Genomic DNA, 5,564 nt, shown 5'->3' with positions numbered 1-5,564 from the left:
CCCCGTCAAAGAGGCAAGCAAAGAGTGGCTGATGTACTTTGATGGTGCCTTCTCGCTATAAGGCGCCGGTGCGGGCGTGCTGCTCGTCGCGCCCACCGGAGAGCACCTCAAGTACATAGTCCAGATGCACTTTCCCAAGGAGCAAGCAACCAACAATACTGCAGAGTATGAAGGATTGCTTTCCGGTCTCAGAATCGCAGCAGACCTTGGGATTAAGAAGCTCATTGTCAGGGGTGACTCACAGCTTGTCGTCCACCAAGTGAACAAGAACTACCAGAGTCCATTGATGGAAGCATATGTTGATGAAGTGAGGAAGCTAGAAGAGCACTTTGACGGCCTACAGATGGAGCATATCCCAAGAGCTCAGAATGACATTGTTGATGGCCTATCAAAGTGCGCCGCACTAAAGTTACCTGTGGAACCAGGGATCTTTGTGCTCAAGTTGACTCAACCATCCGTAACACCATCAACTGGACAAAGCAAGAAGAGGAAGTTGGTTTCTGGTGACTACTTGCCGGCAGAGCTCCCCGATGCCGCCGGCAAGAAAGTCCCCAAGATCAACACCAAGTATGCTGAGGGGCAGTCTGCTCCGGCAAGCCTTATGGTCTGTTCCGTTGAAGCAGACGCTCCCGACAAGTTTTGCTCCGGCAAGCTTGCCGGGGAACATCAAGCTCCGGCAGGGTCGCAAGTCCTTGTCGTAGAAGCGGATGTTCCTGCAGCAGCAGATGTGCCTTTAGTCCTTGTTGTCGAGCCACAAGCTCCAGCATGGGCACAGCAGATTGTCCATTTCCTTCAGACAGGAGAACTTCCCGAAGAGCAAGAAGAAGCAGAAAAAGTAGCCCGGCAGTCAAGTATGTACCAGTTTGTCGATAGCATACTGTACAGAAGAAGACTCAACAGTGTGAAATTGAAGTGTATTTGCCGAGAAGATGGACAAAAGCTGTTGGCAGAGATACATGGAGGCATATGTGGCCACCACATTGGCGCAAGAGCACTTGCCGGCAAAGCTTTTCGGCAAGGTTTCTTTTGGACGACAGCCCTCCAGTATGCAACTACACAAGTAACCAAGTGTGAAGCGTGTCAGTTCCACTCCAAACAGATACACCAGCCATCTCAAGCTCTCCAGACGATCCCTTTATCCTGGCCATTTTCGGTCTGGGGGCTCGATATCCTTGGCCCTTTCCCCCGAGTTGTCGGGGGCTTTGAGTACTTGTACGTCGCAATCGACAAGTTCACAAAGTGGCCGGAAGTGAAGCCAGTGGGGAAGGCGACAGCACAGTCAACAGTCAAGTTCTTCAGGTCAATTATTTGCCGTTTAGGGATCCCTAACAGGATCATCACCGACAACGGCACGCAATTCACGAGCCGCACCTTCATGCAGTACGTCCAAGACCTTGGCGCCAAGGTCTGCTTCGCTTCTGTTGCTCATCCGAGAAGCAACGGTCAAGCAGAGAGGGCAAATGCTGAAGTGCTGCGCGGGCTCAAGACCAGAACTTTCGACAGGCTGCGCAAGTGCGGAAGAAACTGGATCGAGGAGCTGCCGGTGGTTCTTTGGTCGATCAGAACGATGCCAAATCGAGCCACTGGCCAGACACCTTTCGCTCTAGTCTACGGAGCAGAGGCATTTCTCCCCACGGAACTCGTATACGGATCACCTCGAGTGCTCGCTTATGATGAGCTTGAGCAAGAGCAGCTGCGACAAGATGACGCGCTGCTCCTTGGGGAGGATCGTCTTCAGGCTACTATATGAGCTGCTCGATACCAGCAAGCTTTGCGCCGCTACCATAGCCGCAAAGTGAAGGCCAGAAGCTTCGAGGAAGGCGACCTTGTTCTTCGGCGCGTTCAGTCCGCCAAGAATTCCAACAAGTTGACGCCGAAGTGGGAAGGCCCTTATCGGGTGAAACGAGTCACGAGGCCCGACGCTGTCCGCCTTGAGACCGAAGATGGCATTCCGGTGAGCAACTCCTGGAACATAGAACATCTTCGTAAGTTTTTCCCGTAGGGCGCGGTTGCCGGAACCCGTTCTGGCAACCACCTTTTGTACAAGTCTTGCCGCTGTTGCATGTAATCCTTTGTACAAAGCCGGGCGCAGATCCCGTGCATAAAAAAAACCCCATGTGCTCCGCACAACTTGTCCATTTCATGCATTAGTTTCTTTCTTGCATGCGTTATCTGACACTTTGTGCAGCACCTACATCCGGTAAGCAATAACGAGCCGAAGGGTTCCATATCATTATTTTCTCTTCTTTCTTCTTTTTCAACAAAGGAAAAGAAGGTTCCCTCGCACACAAGTTTGCCGGGGGGAAGGAGAAGATTGTGGTATGGACCAGGCATCGTTCAAGCAAAGTTTTGCCTTGCCGGGAAGCATACGACAGAAAAGCTAAGTTGCCAAAGTTTGAGCAATCAGTTTTTAAATTTTTGAGTTATCTTCCTCGAACGACCCTGCTTTGTATGGAAAACCTGTGCACGGAGGAACCAACTCGTGGCTAGTTGCGCCCTTACTTTGTTTCGAGTCTGCTCAACAACTTAAGTGTGCTGCATCTAGTCGCGACAAGGTTTCTTGTCGGAAGCAGCGGCGCCAGCAGGCTGCTGACGTTCCGCACTCAGCGCTCGCGGCTCGGGTGCCTGCGCCGACAAGTTACCTAGAAGCGTAGGGTTAAAAACATACAAAGGAAGGAATCTAGTAGAGGAAATAACATAGCAATTGATAACAGAAATAAAGTTATATTACAAGATAACTTGTCGCAGCTCTAACAGACTGTTTTCATAACATGATTAGCAGCGACAAGGGAAAAGAAGAAATGGGCGGCCTAGTCTACGCGATCACCCTCAACCCTCTTGATCTCGCTCACCTTGTCCACAATGGGTGCGACAAGGGCCTTGAGTGCGTCCCGATCGGCGTCTGGCGGCAAGGACTTGAGGACGTTGGTGAAGCTGAGGCCTGGATTGCGGAAGGCCACCTTCATCAGCACCTTCTGGAGAACCCCGGCGCAGATTCTGCGCGACTCGTCGGCCAGCTGCTTTGGGATCCTCTCCCGGAGCAGCTGGAGTGCCGTCGCCACGCCCTTGAAGAACAGGCTGAGCTTGGCGCTGGGTTGGGGATTCTCGTCGGAGGGATACCCAAAGTCCTCCATCCCCAGCTGCGCCAGCTCCTCGTCGATGACTGCGGCAATATTCACCAGACCCTCGGTCCAGTTCTCCACAGTATCTCTGAATGAGTTCTGGGTAACTGCGATGCTCTCCAGCAGCGCCTTGTCAGCCTTGATCTTCTCCGACAAGGTCACCTCTCGCTCCTTGGCGGCGTCTAGCGTCTGAGTCAGCGTGGCCAGCTTCAACTCTAGGTCTGCATTGGAATCCTTGGCGGCGCTGAGCTCCTTGCCCCTCTCAGCGAGAAGACCTTGCAGCTCACCGTGGGCGGCAGCATCCTTCTCACGCTCACGCTTGAGCGTGGCAAGCTCCTCGCCGCTCTTCACGATGTTGGCCTCCAGCTGCGCCACCTTCTCCTCCAGCTCTTTCTTGGCGGCCTCTGCGGTTGCGGCAGCGTCCTTTGCTTCCTTGAGCGCCCCACCAAGTGCTTGCTCGCGCTCGGCGAGCTCCTCCTCGTAGCTGTCGAGGTTGGCCTTCCGCTGCACCAATTTGCCTTCTCGCGCGGACTGCTTCTCGGCGGCCAGCCTTTGTTCCTCCTCAGCTTCGGCCTTCTCGAGAAGGAAGGCCGTGCGCTCCTCGGCGAGTTGCTCCCACTCCTGTGCCAGGGACCGGAGAGCTTCTTGATTGTGGCCCTGGAGCTCCTCCGCGCGCTTCTCCATATCAACTCCCGCCTTCGCGACAAGTGCTTCCCGGGAAGCCAGCTTGGCTTGCCGTGCGCGGTAGAGTGACAGCAGCTTCCGCAGCAGCTGCTCCTCCTCAGGCTCGCCACTGCTGCTGCTGGGCGCGTCGACCAACGACAGTCCAGCGGAGGCGAGCACCTCCTCATCGAAAGTTTCCCCCTCGACCGGCGCCCTGGAGCTCGACGCCCAGGGTAGCTTGATGAAGATATCGCCGCCGGCCTTCAAGTAGGCGCCGGGATGGGGCTTCTCGGAGCCCGGCTCCACAGCAGCGTCAGAGGGATCGGCGGTCGGTGCAGCGCCTGGCGCTCCTGCGGCCTCAGGGTCGTCAGTGCGATCGCCCGACCCCTCGCCGGCTTCTGCGGCGGCAGCCTTGGCAGCCTCCTCGCCGGCGGTCTCATCAGCACCGGCCCCTTCTTCGTTGGCGGCGGTGTCGTCAGTGCTGCCATGCGCGCGTTCCTCGCCGGCGCCCTCTATCTCCATTGGCTCAGCAGCAGATGGGTCTGAAGAACGAAGAAGGGAGAAAAATCAATCAAAAATCCAAGAAAAGAAAATCAGAAGAAGAAGAACCCAAGGGAAAGTTTTTGGACAAGTGAATTACCTGTGCCAAGATCTGCCGTTGCGGTCTCGGCCGCCGCAGGATCGACGGTGCTGTCCCTTGCTGGAGAATTGCCCCTTGCCAGAGAGTTCTCCCTTGCCGGAGAGCGCTCCCTTGCCAGGGACTCCTCCCTTGGCGGCATAGTCGAAGCAGATGGCACTTTGGGACCAGCTTCCAGGCGCTCCTGATGTGGCTGCTCTGCTCCTACACAAATCAACAAGAAGATATCAACAAAGGAAAAAGCACTCATGTGCGCCTGACAGCAGAAAGCTAACTATGAACTTACGCTGGGGGCTGCGCTAGGGGCTGCTTTGAAGAGTGGTTGCCAGGTCCGTCAAGGTGGTCTCGGACCCACCCCCTGCTGACACGGAGGGGTCGTCTTCGATGACAATCACTGCGGCCTTGGCCCTCTTCGCCGCTCTCTGGGCCAGCGTCCTGAATAGAAAGGAGTTCAGATTGAAGCAAGTCAGATACAAGATAAAAACAGCAAGATTGAAGAACTACAAGAGCACCAAAGAAACTTACTCTTCTTCCTCCTCGTCGGAGCTGAGCGCGGAAAGATCAAAGTCCGGCCCCCCTCCGGTGCGGCGAGGCGGAGGAGTAGGATCCCTTGCCCGCTTGGCAGGGGCGGTGGCGGTGGCCCGGGAAGATCCCGCTCCAGTTACCACTGCTGCGTGAGGCGCTCCCGCGGCAACATTGCTTGCCGCGGAAGAGCGTGTCGCACAGCTCGGCGGCTGTTGACCCGGCTGCCGCCCCGCTACGTCCGCGGCCCTGCGAAGACGCCTTCTTGGCGGGGCCGGGGGCTCCGCCTGCGGCAAGCTTTCTGAAGGCTCGGGCTCTTCCCCGCCGGCCTCGCTCGGCTCAGCTTCAGAGCCGGCAGGCTCTTCCTCGCCAATGAACTCCGCGCGCTCGGCGAGGTTTGCCGCCTCTGCCGCCTCCGCCTCCTCCACAGTGAACCCGAACACGCCCGCGGTAGCTGCGGCCGCAACCTCTTCCGCCCTAGTGGCGATGCGCTGCAGCTCCTCGTCGGTGGTGTCACGGGTGAGGCTCTTCTGCTCGTCAGCGCGGACCGGCACTTCTTCCAAGTTGTCGAAGAACGCTTGCACGACGTCATCCGCAGGCTCTTGCCAAGTTGGAACGAT

Source organism: Triticum dicoccoides, chromosome 4B (genome assembly GCF_002162155.2).
Source record: "Triticum dicoccoides isolate Atlit2015 ecotype Zavitan chromosome 4B, WEW_v2.0, whole genome shotgun sequence".
Lineage (NCBI taxonomy): Eukaryota > Viridiplantae > Streptophyta > Magnoliopsida > Poales > Poaceae > Triticum > Triticum dicoccoides.
Note: the sequence above shows the minus strand (reverse complement) of the source record.